Genomic DNA, 15334 nt, shown 5'->3' on the forward strand with positions numbered 1-15334 from the left:
CTCCTCATAGTTTGAGAACCACTTGGGATCAGCTTGTAGATGCACTGGCACAGAGTGATGAGACACCAAGAGCCCTGGGATGAGACATGAAACAGTAATTTCCATTTGAGGAAGTCTTTTCCAGGAAATGTTACAAAGGTAATTCCTGTGTGTACAGCTGATCCAAGCTTTCTAAAAAAGTAATAATATTAATAGTAAAAAAAGATGCTCGTGTTTTTCCAACCAAGACAACTTCTGAATGTGCAAATATTTATGTCTACACAGATAAGCTAGATAAAGGACTTAGTTTCTTCTGCTCTATCACATGACAAGCCAAATGGAATAAAGGAATGTTACAGGGAGTGAAAATTCACTTTGCACTATATATCCAAACTTTGTGGGAACTTTTTTCTTCTCTGTGAAGGATGGATTTTGCTCATTTGGGGTTTTAGAAATCTACTGTACAGAAAAGTAGTCAACACCAATTGGAAGTATATGATGTCTTCAAAACAAACACTTTTGCCGTTTGACCCACTCCATTCCTCTAGGAATGAGTTAGTTTTTAGGGGAACTGAGAGATGCCTCTTTTTTTGATTTGTTGACTATAAAGGACAAAAAGTTATCACTCCTTATCTTGTACTCGGGTATTCAGCTTCTGCATCATTCCTCTCAAAACCCTTTCAGGTCCCACCGGGAAAACTGAAAGCTCTATAAATAAAAACAATTCCTCTGCTGGCACAAAGCTACTTGGGAACTGGGTCATCTTAGCTGGTTCCTGACGGCTGGTCTTGGCAGAGGAGAAAAATGTACTCAGTCTAATTTTCATATTCCAAACAGTAACTAAAAGTAAGTGCAGGTTCAAAAAACACTTAATGGAGAACACTTGGTTGAAGCTTAGTGCTTCCTATTTCACTTCTTTCACGTTAAGTGATTCCACACATTCGAAGAGGAAGCCAGCTGATATTGTAAGAAAGTATAACAAAAATGGTTTATTTTTTTCAACTCATTTCACAGCATTAAATTAAATTTACGTGGGGTTTCTAGAACTTGCTAAATGCAAATATTGTCTTATTAAGAAGATGCAGACCATTGCCCAATCCCCTTGTTTTTGCAGATTCTTTTGAATCTCATTGCTTAATAATTATTCTGAGATTTTTCCATCAAAACAGAAGTAGTTTCACTTCTATCCATGGTTGATAGAATGGACTTCTAAGTTAGCTCACCTTGTACTTGGGGAATCTGTCATTATCACAGGAATATTTTCAACTGACTGATCAGGAAAGTGGTATTTCACTATTTGATCACTGCAATTTTGCCATTTCTTCCAAATTAGAAAGTAAAACCAATCACAATATGAAACATGAATAGAAGCATATTTATATGCACTGATTATAATTTTTTTTTAATAGAATAACCAGAATTGTTAGATAATTTATTGTTTGGAGCTAGCACATAAACAGGTATGCAATATTGTTCTCTTTGAAACACAATGGCATTCATACCTGACTGAAAGTACGTGTGGTTTAGTTTGCACGCTATGAATGTTATTTTGTATTGAAAAGCTCTTTTCTTAATTTGCAAAGATAGAGTTAATTTCTTATGAAGGAGAGGGAGACATACATTTTTCTACTTGACAAATTAATTGATCCAGCTCTGATTCTAAACCTTTATTGTAATTTAGTTTCCATTACTTTTGAAAACTAAACCTTTTTTCTTCCAGGAATGAAAAAGGTGGTAAGCACCTCCTTTTTTGTGCCTGTTAGACACCTGCAGTAATCGACTTGGGATTTTAAGTAGAAAGCTGCTTAATTTTTCCAATTTTTGAACACGAATATTAGAAGAACTGATAAGCTGTTGGACTGCAAAGCATAGCTATACAATAAGCCTCAGAAAATATTTTAAAACATTGTCAATATTGATTAAAAAATCAGAAGGAAACTGCTCCTGTTGAAAACATCATCTTGTTGAAAACACACATCTCATTATATGACTGAGGATAAAGGTCTTTGCTAAAATGTATGTAATTTATGTACTGGTTGTTACAAATAGCATGTGTAATTCCATATGCTGTGCTTCATAAAACTTATGCAAACTACCCCTCTACAGCAGACAGTGGAAACTCTGTTAGAATGAAATGTGTTATGAATGGAGTCCAGTGTTGGAAGGCAGTTCAAAGAAACCTTATCTAAGCAAACTGGAATGGGTGATTTCCTTGTAGTTTTACAGTAATTATTAGGCATATGCCAAGCTGCTCAGAAAAACTTGTAGTACCTTTGAAATGAGGTAATACAAATATCAGTCTCCTCTACTTGGAAAAGTTTAGTAGTATGAAAATATTTTTTTTTGCATGCTGAACCTTTCTCTAAAACCTCTTTGCACATAATTACTCTTTTCCCATAGTCAGAGACTTTGAATAGTCCTCAATCTAAACACTCTAGTTGGCCTGTTAATAACAACAACAAAAAGTCTATCAGATGCCCATCATTAAACATCTTAATAAATCCTATGCAATCATGTAGTCCAAAGCCTTAATTCCAAGTACAAGAACGAAAAGCCGCAGCAGTTGGATAAAGAGAAGAAAAACTAAGAAATCCTTTTCTCAGCTAAGCTATTATGAGCCACAACTGAATTTATATCTAGGTGCTATTTAACACTTTCATATAACAATTAATGTTCAAGTGTACTATAAGAATTATCAAATTGCCAAAACAGCCTTGTAAGGAAAAAATTCAATAGTGATATTTTCCTTTCTCCAATGTGGTGATGGGATAATGGAGATGATTTATCCAGTGCTACGCAAGGGGCAATGGCCAATCTGTATTTAGAAGCATTGAATCTAATTCTGCACTCCATCAACATGTTGAATTCCCTAAAACTTAAGAGCATATCAGACCAGTATCTGCTTCTCAGCTCTTCATAGGATCCACAAGACATATTGCCAATTTTAGAGTCCCTGTACATCTCTTCTAGAGTGACTAGAAACAAACTACAGCAATTTCAAAAGCAGTTTTGCAATTTTCCAACCTGATCAAAGAACAATGAAGTCAGAGATGTTTGTTTAATGTGTGCAGGAATCACTACTAACCAAGAGACAAGAGAAAAAGAAATGAGTACCCTCCTCCAACCTTAATTGCAGGATTTCAGTGCTACATCTCACGTGAGTTATATATTCCAGACATTTAAGAACATTGTAAAATATTTAGGAACATGTTTTAAAGAAGCTGTTTCTTAGGCTAAGACTATGGGAACAGTTACACAGATCTCAGGAGCTCTCCTCATATCTTAATTCAAAACTGGGAGGGACTTTTGAGTGCATGGATGAGGAGGAAAAAAAAAAAAAAGGAAAAAAAAGTGACACCTAAGTTCCATAAATCTGTAAGTAAAGCTTCCAGTCTAAGTAAGTGGGATTCATCTCATCTAGCTGTGATTGCCTATAGCTGAACACATGAAGTCTAAGTTACAGTAGTCTCCTTTTATAGTCTGTAGAGGGAAATGGGTATCTTACAGACCAATTCAAACATGTCAGGTCAGAAACATTCCCTTTTTGAAGTTGTCTTTTTTCTCTCCATTGACCACAAAAGACACACATGATACCTAGCTCAGACTTGAACATTTAACTTCTGGATGCTCAAGTTGAGTCCTGGGCAGGTGAAACACTACTTAAAGTGTCCATAGATTTTTCCATAACCTCTCTGCTTCCTGAAGTGAATTGTTCTGTCTCTGACAGTCACCCAGCAACTGCTTGCAATAAATCTATTTTAAATCTGCAATAGAGCTATGAAAGAATGATTAATATCTGAAGCAGTTTGTAAATAGACCTTAAGAAACCTTTTTCCTGTAGTCTTCTAATATCAGGTACTTTCAGCACAAGAGAATTTCAGTGGAGTAGTCTCTGTATTGTACTGTGGTAGGAAGATGCTGGCTCACCCTTCCTTTCTCACATGAATAGCTAAGCTTCAGTAACCTGGAATGTTTTCCAAATGCATTCTACAGGATTTGGATTCATGCTATAAAATAATCCTTTCTTATGATGCAGTAATTCCAACATGAGTGGACTCAGCATTTCAATATATTCCATTACCTTCTCCTTCTTGATACACTATTTGATTCATGGAAAACTTCTTGCGATAGCTTTACAGAATATTTTTGTAATAGAAAGCTTGAGAAACTCTATCATTATTTCTATACTTTTATAATGTATTGTATTCCTAATTAAGAAACACACTGTGTGATGGTAACGGCAGGCAGAACTCCTCTGAAGTCAGTAGTATCAATTCACCTCTGCATAGAATTTGGCCTCACAGTCCTAAAAAAAGCTCTGTAAATCACAGTGAGTAAAACTGTACTGTTTGACATGATAGTGCAATGCCCTCTTAGTAGTTACATTGACTTTAATGTAGATGTTCTTGCTCCTAGAATTTAATACCAGCTCCAGTTTGCTTTCTGATTTATTCAGGCCTTTCAGATGTAATGCAGCACAGCCCAACTCCAAACACACAAGTCTGATAATATATAAAAGACATTTTATTAAGTCACATAATGTTTGTAGGCAAGCAAGCCAGTCTCTTTAAGAGCCTTGAACCTGATAATTCATGCAGTCAGAACACATGTAACATCTGCTTCTATAAAGATTTAATACTTAATCCATACAGATTTTGGATCTCATTGTTCCTAAGAGAAGTTAAAAGCAGAGAAATAGAAAACCGCATAAGTGTAGAAAATAAAAGCATGTGGGTTTTACAAATAACAGATCTTTGTTGGTGAACTTAACACAGACAGGTCTTAATTAGACCAGGCAGAGTTACAAAGCCAAAGTAACCCTTGTATAGAATTCTTAGTGAGAAGACAGAAACTCCATGAAATTTATCTCTTGATGTATTACCTTGAGGTTTTCCTGCTTGTGAAGAAAAAGATTCACTTTCCTCTATCTGAAGTTTTCCGTTGCTGTAAAAGGCAGAAAAATCAGAATAGAGGCCTTGTACCTATACATTGTTCACTGACAACGTTTTTGCCACATTCATATGGCTGAAAATGTCTCTGCTAAGTGGGTGCCTCCAGAACATTCTCCTTTAGAGATTGCTTGACAACATGAAGACAGATGCATCCTAACCTACACCAATTTCACGAGCATCAGTTTGCAAGACAGGAGAAGGTACAAGAGTCAAGAAAGTGGAGTCGATGTTTCTTCCCAGGACAGCTGTTCCTACTTTGCTGTTTCCCAAAAAGGATATGGGAGGTTTACAGAATCAGAATAACAGGTTCTGTAGAACTGTTACCACTTTCAAGGCCCAGTTTCTTGGATTTTTACCATCTCCTTCTATTTCTTCTAACTCTAAGTAAAAACTGATGTCAAATTCCCTCCCTTTGAAGCAAAATTTAAATTTATTTCCTATGATTCCATTACATAAAGCAATGGGCAATCACGAAAGCTGAGACCTGTTCTTGAATTCATAGTATCACATAAGATGAAATATGGAACATGTGAAACATACTTTGCTGAGTTTTCTAAGGTTAAGATTCCTCACAACCAGAACTTTTCAGACTTTGCAGAACATGTTTGCTCACTAGAAATAATTGTAATGAAAAGCCTAATTCCACAATTAAAAACTATCTCAGGTAGGCCAGATTCCTCATTCCAAATTCCATTTCTTCATCACCACCACTTTTGACAAGTTTTTTCAAGACAAGAAACCTACAGTAATGGCAGTCTGTATTTTAAACATCTCTGGGCTCCATGTAACCAATATATGGTTGTTGATGATATGCAACATCAGCAAACTCATTATCAGTGAATCACTAAAGGATAGAATACAACAACCTACAGTGATTTGAAAACTTCTACACATGAAACTAAATGGATTTGGTTCAACCTAGCTCTTATTTTTATCTGTGTTTCTACTGCTATCACCTCAAAACTTAGTGTTGTCCTACATTTCCGTTTTATCAATGGCTTGGTCTCGTCCTATTTAAAGACTACTCTGCAGTTATTTTGGATAGCACTGCAGGGGTAAGTAGTTTGACATTCTAAAACAGCATTTAATCAGAACATGTGTACTGAAGATTTCAGAAAGTATTCTAGGATCTCTGAAAAAAAATCAGGACAAATTGTTTCTATCTTTCATCCAAAACGCAGCAAATTGAGATCATCAGCTAATGTAAATCAGCAGAACCCTACTGAATTCATTAGAGCTCTTCTGATTCACATCTGTAGACAATCTGCATAATCATGTTGTCACATGTAATAGTTATATTATGTTCTCATGGTTCCTCCTTAGCTGGATAGAAATGGCTTTCCTGTCCCACAAAAATGGTAATGCATTTAGAAATGTCCCATTCCATGTTAGGGCAAGCCTAAGACTAGACTTGTATGTATAATATCTTTAAGTTGTTTTGTTCAGATACAAGTGGCAAATGAAACTGATTTTTGTGGCATTTTCAGACAACTGTAATTTTTTTTTTTGGTTGAATGAAATGTTTTCTTCAACTTGTTGAAGAACAAATTGTTCTGTTCAGTTATAAGCCATTTTAAATAAAAGCAAATGAAAGCAAAGAGGGTCTTTTCTTAAGACATTAGAGGGTTATATTCCCTGTTCAACTCTGGCAGACAGAATGGGGAGAAGGACTCACATGTCCTACCTCCCCCAGGGGAATGCAAGTCATTTTCTAAGACAAGTGATATTCAGCTTAACAAATAGTTTTATATAACATAAAATGGCTTCAGAGTTTCACTGCTTTCCTCCCTTACTCCTCGAACATTTCCTAAGAAAAAGCAGAAGACCTGAATTTTATCCTGTACTCCAAGCTGGACTGAGACAGCATATGAACACTGGATTCCTACATCTGTTGAGTTCCCTAAACACTGGACAACTTGTCTCTTAATAAATTGATTGTGTTTCTTAGAGAGTTTATAAGATAATTTGGGAGCATTCAGAGGTATCTTGCCATCTTTACATTTCTGACTACTTACACTATGCAACAACTATCTTCCAAAGAGAAGGGAATGGCTCCGTAAGTTGCAGAACTTGCCTCTGATAGAGAGATTCAGGTCCAGGTCTTTGCTGGAATGCTGTTTTTCTCATTGTTATACAAAGGGGAATAGCTCAATTAAAAGATCCCTTTAAAATAAACAGCTTCATTAAAGGAGTCTGAGCACATCATCATCAAAGACTTTATTGGATAAATACACTTAGTGATCTGCTAACACTTCCATAATTTGGAATAAGTGTTTTTTTCAGTATTGATACACAGAGCTAAACCCAGAATTAGAATATCAGTAACATTCCTGCTCCACCAGACTACTTCAAAACCCTCTTTTATTTCCTACATATTGCATTAAATCAGTCTTGTGCAGCTGGAAACTCTTCAAGGGCTTGTATGCTAGACAATAACTGGCTGTCCCATGTTTTTTCCAGAAACAAAAGTAATTGCCAAACCAGGCTGGCAAGCTTTCAGCTTTCAGCTGACTGCTACCCCTAAAGGATCAATGATCCTCATGCCTGTGCTCCCAGAAAGATACGATAAATTTGCTGCAAAATTTCAAAAATCAGTGAGTATTTTATGGCAACTATCAGCCATCCCAGAGCTGTCTCTTGAAATGATCTTATCAGTTAGCACTTGAAGATCCCTGAAATGCTACTGCTCCTTGTCAGTGAATTTTTACGGTGTAAATCAATCCTCTGAGGTCAATGAAGTCTAGCAGAGAACAATAATGCTCTTTTTCTAAATCTGGTTAATGAAACTGGATTGCCTGTATAAGATCTCTTCTTTTAGAAGAATAAAACAAACTGAATAGAAGATATATATATATTTATATATATATGGTAAAGCAACCAAAGTAGATGATGGAGAAAAAACCTGAAGTTTAGGATGCTCAGTTCTTATTGTTCCAATTGCTATGTGTTGTGAACGAGTGAGATCACTTGAAAAATCACTGTCAAAGGTATTAGCAAAAGTGGTTTTAATATGATTTATAAAAGCGCAACTTAACAAAGTTCAATGGCAAGGTTCACTCTATTAATAACTGCATGGAAGAAACATACAAAGGCAAACTGGGTTACACTGCAGTTAAAATTATTCGCAGAGAGACTGAGGATACAAAAGTGTACGGAGGACCCTCCTGTTGAGTCAAGAGGTTCAGAGTAGACCCTCTTGCTTTCTAAGCTCCTGATGGGGCTTAGATGTGGCTAGGTCCAGTCTTAGTCTCAGACTTGGACAACAGTTTATGTCTAAGGGATCATACATACAAAATTTATCAATTCAGCATGCAATCAAAGTTATCAAGACAAAATCAAAGTTACCATACTACAAGGTTGTACGTGATATTGGTCACTTACCAAAGATCTGCAGTTGGTAAAAGGTCTCTCTGCCTCGAGGAGCAACCTTGAGAGGTGTCCCAGGTCAAGGGGAGATCACCGCCATGCAGCCACACTGCCTACCAGGGAGAGCTCAAAGAAGGCTCACTTTGGCTGTCATATTTATAGATAAAGTGGTTGGCTCATAGTCAAATTACATGCGACAAAAAAGATGTGCATGAGGCTCCTCATACTCACAACTTTGTTCCTGCATAAATGAGTCTTGGAAAAGCCACCCGCTATTCATGTGTCAGTCACATGATCGGTGTTCCAAGCTCATACGCATCGATCCTCACTGTGCCACTCAGCTCCTTTGTGGGTTCTCAGAGAACAGATCGGGACCAGAGGAGCTCTTGGCACAGCCACGGCTCAGGCCTTTATCTCCTTTGGAGCCTGTACCAAACTACTGTTAGTTTGGTTAAGGGGTCAAGTGCATCTGACACACTATGCTGTTATCCCTTAATTCACTACAAAATTGTCCCAGAAGGCAGTGCTGAGCACACAGGGCATTAAGACATGCAGCAGCCTGGCTTTCAGTGAGGCCACATGGCCCTGTTCAAAGCAGCAAAGCATTCAAGCTGACCACACTAAGACTGGCAGCAAATGCACAACTTTCTGCTATAGTTATGACTTGATTGTAACAGGAAAAAAAGAGTATAAACTTTTTAGAGGAATCTTTATATGAGTCTTACTGATTTCCCTTCTCCATACTATGATAATATTTTGACTGAACTCCCAATTCTCACAGCTATTCCTTTCCCTCAATGCAATTTCATCAGTGTTGTGATATATATTGGCATTTTCTTGCTGAGGGAAGGGTGACTTGCCTGCTTGAAGAACTTTGTGAAACTGATTTAGTTTTAACAGCTCTGGAGCTTCATTGTTTGAAAAAGGTTTTGGATCTGAATCTTGATTCTCCTATTTGCCTCCTCACTCAAAGCCTATTGTTTTTAAGGCACAACATGACATGGATTTTTTCTAAGCTATAGAGAGGAAGTACGTATAGGCTGGTGCTAAGGAGGGAATGAAAAAGTGCTTTATCACTGGGGTTAGATTCATATTATATAATTTTAGCTTTTAAATTCTAAGCTGGATGTTTAGGTTTCCTGAAGAGTCAGTAGAGCAAAAGATGGCCCCACTGGGGGTGATTCCTCCTCCATGTATCATACTACTTACTTTAGGCAAGTTTTTTAGGCAAGTATAGCTTGATGCTTTGGGTGATTTACTTATACTATGTATTTTTAACACTCATTACCCTCAAAAGAGGCTTATAAAAAACCTGTTTTTTTTTCTATAAATCTTTCTGATTTATATAAAGATTTTATTAAGAATGTATTAAGGAGCTTGAAACAATGCTGCGGATCCTTAACTGAGGTTTGTGAAAAATTTGTAGTGAGTGATCAGCTTATTCTAAAAATTTTATGCATATCTGTCTTCTTAAAGTGAGTTTTAACTTTATAGCTAGAGTTGTCATATTATACCTAAGCTGATTTTGATTTCATTTTGATGTTCAAAGAAATACAAACTTCTGAGAATTTACTTACTTAATCAGCAGCGGCAGGTCAGATGCTATGCATGTATGTGTGTCTTTTCATACCTGTAGCCCACTACATACTCTCCCATGATATACGTCTTACCTTGACAGGAAACGATACAGTCACTACTTTTATTTGATTCTAACTGCTGCAGAAATTTGGAAAAAAGATTAATTTCTGGTTGATTTCCCTAATGTTGTGATCCACCACTCCAGCTTAACCTGTATGAAGTGGAAAGCAACATCATTTATTACATATTGTAGATTTTCTTTGGTAGTGGCCTTCAGATTGAGCTCAGGGAAATTGTATTGCCTCCTAATGTGTTACAAGAGCTTTAATTTTAAGAACGCTTTGGATGCATGATGTTCTAAGATTATAAGGACTGTAATACAGTCATATCATTTATACCTTCTTACTGTGTTTACTTAGCTATGTGATGCTTAAGGAGTGTGGTCCTTGGAGGAATTTGCTGATATCAGTAATTGCTGTTCTTTTGAACTCTGACCTGGTTGCAATAAGTGAATCTGAATTGCAAAAACAATAACTAATTTTAGCAGAGTTGATAACTCTGTGACTTGAAAATAACCATAATGTTCCAGACTTTGAGGTAGTAACACAAAAGTTGATTACAGCCACTCAGTGATGTCTTCATCTCTCTGCTATTTAGGCCAAAAGGATAGTGAGAAATGGATTGTGAAAAGTAGTTATTTCACTATAACTGGTCACTTAGAAATCTTTTAGATGGGAAAAAGTACAGTGTGATTATTTCTCAGAAAACCAAAATTTGAAAAAATGAATTTTATTCACTTCTGAGTTTTTTTCAGCTTTGGGATAAATTAGTTTTGACTTTGGCATTTTGACCTGTAATTTTACATAGCCAGCACTCCTATTTGATCATAACTTATGAAGGAAATTAAAGTATGGTGATTTGCAGTCTGGTTTTCTGTCATGCTGTAGCCTAAGACTCCATTTTCATCTTTTTGAAATTAAAACTTTGCAGTACCGTTTGTTACCATTTGTTACTCTGGATATTCTTTGGTAATTTGGAAACTCAGCTCAGGGAAGCTGCACAGTGTTTACTGTGTGAACTGTTTCTTGTCTGCTATACACATGTTCTTTTTGAACCTATGTATTATAAAAATTAGATTTTAATATGGTGAGAGAGAAGTAGAAATAAAATGTGAAAATTTTAAACAGTAAACCATCATATGTTGAAAATTTTAATCATTGTTTCCTAATTTACATTTTTCTAGAGTTCTATCTATGATCCACACTTTTTTTCCAATTAAGTGTATTATTTTGTTTGGGAAATAAAAAGAAATATTGAAATGTACCATTCCAGTTTATTCATAAAATTAAAGGGTTCTGATCTGCATCCCATATTCCTCTAAATAGTCTCAGGAACCAAAAGGAAAAACTTTTTCTTTCTACAATTATTTTCACTCTGCTGAGGCCACAGTACTAATAATATGCAGGTAAGACATTCTTACCCCTCACTCGGCACTCTCTGCCGTTTGTGTTCACCAGTATTTTCCAACTCATTTTCCTAGACCTTTATTTTTATTCTATGTAATTTTTCTGCATAAAACCATTGCCATCTATTCATTCTCCCTTATGCTCCTATTCTAACATAATGTCTAAATAAAAAAACAACAAAAAAGTAAAATTATTGATCAGATATTTTAAAAGGTTAGACCATGCTGTCAGTTTGTGCAATCCAGCAGCATTGTCAGATCTGAACGGAATGGACGCAGTGCATTCTACATCAGATCTAATGCACATATGCTGCACGGCTGATCTTCCTTTGCATAGCCTTTAGATCAGCTCCTGCAACAAAGGGCAACCAATGCCTGCCAAAAGTTGCAGTGTTGGCAGGAATGGAGCCAATGCAATGCTTTTGGCTTAAAGAGATGTTTCATCAGGCTGCAATTACTTAATCTCATGATTAAACACATAGCCTATGCATCCTCCCTAAGATCTGAATCCTACCCTTGACTGCAATGCTAGGTGTATTAGATTATATTCTCCATAGGGCAGAAAATTTTGGAGATTATTTAGAAAATGAAGACCAAATAAATCACGAGGCCTACTAAACTGATAAACATTCATCATAATTGTACAGAGACTGTGGATAATGAGGTCATGGTTAGCCATTTCAGCAAAAACTCTGGCAATCTTCAACCATGTCCTGGGCTAGATTCTCTCTGGGGTAGATTGGCACAAAGATAGAGAATGTATCAGGAAACTTGATTCTGTTTAATTTAAAATGTTTCCAAGGGGTATCCCATGAATAGTTTGTTCTGTTGGACATATCCATCTAGGTTTCTAGCTTTTCATTACCTCCATGGCAGAACAGGGCTGCAAATTGTAAGAAACTGAAGTTTCCAGCAATTTTGCTGGTTAGATACTTTGCCAAGGATGGAACCCAAGCACCTGTTTCTATTTCATAGACTAATAGGAACACCCAAGAGCACAACAGAAATGGAAAACAGTACTTACATGAAATGTATTTGTAGTTTAACATACCATAATAATTTTTTTGCCATTCCTAAATATTTTCCCTCAAGAAGTAGTAGATTTGCCCTCAGCTAGGCATAGTTCCCTCAGAAGTTTATGATCCGTGTTGAAAATTATAAACTAGTGAATATTCAGCCCTTTTTAGTCTCTATAGTTATAAGTACATTCTTTATAAAAGGATCTTAGTGGGGGAGGAATGCTGAATTTTCTACTGAAGTGCTTTTAAAGCAAATATGCCATGAGCTGTTATGGATGAAAGGTGTTTGTTAAATTACTTGATGTTACAAATATCTGAAATTGAGTGGGTGATTGATTTAATTGCAGTTGCAGACTGGTTTTAAAAGCATATTTTTCTTTTTGTTCTGTTTTTCAGATCTGAAGAACAGTTGGATTCTGAACATAAAGAAAAGAAAGTGTCTGAATATACTAATCACAAAATGTAGCTTCTGGCTAAGCCAAGGCATATTGTCAAGATGAAGTGCTGCATAATTTTCAAAACACGCAGTCTGGCCAATGCATTCCATTTCTGAATACCAGTACCCCTGTTGTTCCAGTCCCTGCTATTTTCTGAATAGAAACATCCAATAATTGTGGTATGGTGTTGCTTTCATATATACATAAGGCTAATAAAAATAGGAAAATTAGTGAATGGCTTGGTGCTGTAAGTTTGAGCTGAGCATCGTCTCCCGAGTTGCCAAATCCTATCAGCGACAGGGGGTCCATCAAACTCACTGCCTCACTGTTGCATTGAAGCTTGCTTTTCTAGAAGAAAAGCATTTAGAGCAACACTTAAAATGTGATTTGCTTAAACCTGATTCTGTGTTGAAGTACAAAAATCAACGCTGCTAGGTCCTTAGTGTGCTATGCTCCTGCAGATCTCACTGGTTTAAACCTGCAGCATTCAGGGTTAGCTTCAGAAGAAAGGCTTTAGTTAGGTAATACTAACGCTCACAATGCCACTCCACTAAGAATTTATATAAAAGTCAGGCAGCTACAGAGAGACTTCTGCTAGCAAAACATGCCAGGTACCAAAATTTCTGCTCAAAGATATCTTGAATATAGCTAGGCACTTGTTTTAGTGTTTGAACTTCTCAATCTCTTCTGTTGAAGCTGTGTCAGTTCTGTATCTTGTACAATAATCACAGGTTTAATGGGCTAGAGAAAACCTTTAGGCAATTTACCATGACAATTCCTGTTCTGTTCCTCTTTCCAATGAATGCTGTAGCATTTCAAAGAAAGTGGAGCAGCTGTAACGGGAGGAACTGTGAAAAAGCCTACCCCAGCAGCACAGAATACCCTCCAGCTTGAATCTCAATCTTTTAGAATGTTAAAGTAGGTGAGGTGAATCCCTAGATGAAGTGTTGTGGATAAATGATCTTCCACAAGCCATTAAGTCATGATGGCTAAAAAAGAATTAAATTAACATTTTCTTGTGAATTCATAATAAATTAAGACTGTGCACGCTGTCAGTTATTGTGGTTCTGCTGATGAGTGGTAACTCATTATCTGAGTAGTTACTTAGTTTTTTATCGCCTGCCCATATCCTAAATTTCTTCCCTGACACCTTTGAAAATGCTGGCCTTGCATCACAAATCTCCTAAAACCTGTTTTGAAACACTTACTAATATGAAAGTTCCCCATTGATTTTAATGAGCTTTGGATCAGCCCCATGAATAATAGGGAAAAGCTGTAATTTCTTTCATATGGTTTATCACTGGGAAGCAAAGACAATTACCTTCATGCACAGTGTGCTTGTATTGCTTGGTCTTTAGCCCTCGGTTAGATGATATTATTGTCTGGCATCAAAGCGGAGTTCAGAAGAAGAGAAACAAAACAAACGAAAAAGCTCACAAGAAAACATTTATTGAAGCACGGGATAATCTTAGATTTACTTTTGTTTCACCACATAGACTTGTATGTGCAGGAATGCATGTATTGGCAAAGTCCTGAGCTGACAGGTCTTTCTAGGGTTCACATAAAATGACAGAGAGATGCCAGGAAGCATCAGACACCTCCACAGCTTTAGGTATCATTAAACAGCATTGTTTAAAATGTGTAGGGCTCAGAACAGGCCTTTGGTTAGCTCTCCCAGAAGGGAAAACAGTTTACCTTTTTTTCAGGGATCTGCACCAGAGCTTACTGAAGAACTCTTTCTGCCTTCAGTGAGATCTTGGTTAAGCCTGTGAGAAACAGTTTAAACTGTGCAAGAACAGGTAGAACAGATTCAGCATAAGTGCTGGAAACAGCCTTATGCATGTGCCCTGCTGTCACTCCTTAAGTACAGTTGTAACACAACAGACATGGAAATTTGTCTTTAATATTAGATTGAAGATACATAGAGATACCAAACTGGCTATGGCGATGTACTACTGTAATTTCTGAGTCTGTCATTTAAAAGACAAGAAAAATGATGTTAATTGGTAAGAAAAAGATGGTAAATGCATGCAAAAATACACTAATTAATTATATCTCTAGAGAAGTTCCAATAAAAGAAAGAGAAAAAATACATATTTCACTCAAATGCATGAGAAAAATTCAGGCAGCGCATTATTTACAGTATTTTTTATTTCTGTTTAAAAGCCTTTCTATTTAACACAAATGTAAAGCAGGGCATTTGTTACATTTGTTACATTATTGTAATTTAATCAGCATCACAAAGTGCTATACTGTGTTTCTGTTCTCAGTGGCTATTCATGACTCCTATCTGGACCTTTTCTAAGGTTTTAATGAAGTACCAGAATGGAAGATTCCCATTTAAACTCCTTTTTAAAAATCAAGACATTTCAATGGGTAATTTCTCTCCAGCTCTAATAACTACTCGTTTGTAACTGAAGGACCATATGGTAGCACGGAAAAGCTAAAAGACAGTTGAGCTCTCCTGGTGGCAGTGATGCTGGCTTCCCTCCTTCCTTCTCTCCCCACACGAGTGGTTCTCTAACCCTGGACGCTGAC

The 15334-nt window shown here is 36.6% G+C and overlaps 1 long non-coding RNA gene across 2 annotated transcripts in view; it reads left to right on the forward strand.

Annotated features, from left to right (window-relative positions):
• LOC140650351 (uncharacterized) overlaps positions 1–13075 on the forward strand; it is a 90329-nt gene extending 77254 nt beyond the window's left edge. For both annotated transcript variants that reach the window (XR_012041953.1, XR_012041950.1), the window contains one exon: positions 12756–13075. This is a non-coding gene — a long non-coding RNA (uncharacterized lncRNA). The remainder of the gene's footprint in view (positions 1–12755) is intronic.
• Positions 13076–15334: the final 2259 nt, after the last annotated feature.

This window comes from Ciconia boyciana, chromosome 1 (genome assembly GCF_034638445.1).
Source record: "Ciconia boyciana chromosome 1, ASM3463844v1, whole genome shotgun sequence".
Classification (NCBI taxonomy): domain Eukaryota; kingdom Metazoa; phylum Chordata; class Aves; order Ciconiiformes; family Ciconiidae; genus Ciconia; species Ciconia boyciana.